Genomic DNA, 388 nt, shown 5'->3' on the forward strand with positions numbered 1-388 from the left:
ATGGTTGGATCATTCTACTGCTCCAGAAGGTATCTCACTTGCGATGCAATTTTCTACTTGTATAAGAGCCAAATACGTCCTAAAATGAAATGCTGTTGCCACATTTTAGGAGAAGCTGCTTAGAACAGAGTTCAAAATCGGCTTCGAAATCTAGTAGGTGATATCCTATTCTCCTCCTTACAATCTTTTTTTCTCACAGAAAAAACATTCCGACTCTACCTCAGCTCTATTGTTATTTTCAACTGAACTTCAATCTATGCCCATCCCCTGCAAAACATCACAACAAACACTCATCTAGCTATAACCATTGTAAATAGTTTCCCTTATTCTCTTTCTGTGCCTAAAACTAAACACATATTCCATGAACAAAGTTTATTTCCTAGAACTG

This window comes from Euprymna scolopes, chromosome 22 (assembly GCF_053919585.1).
Source record: "Euprymna scolopes isolate OS-2025 chromosome 22, ASM5391958v1, whole genome shotgun sequence".
NCBI lineage: Eukaryota > Metazoa > Mollusca > Cephalopoda > Sepiida > Sepiolidae > Euprymna > Euprymna scolopes.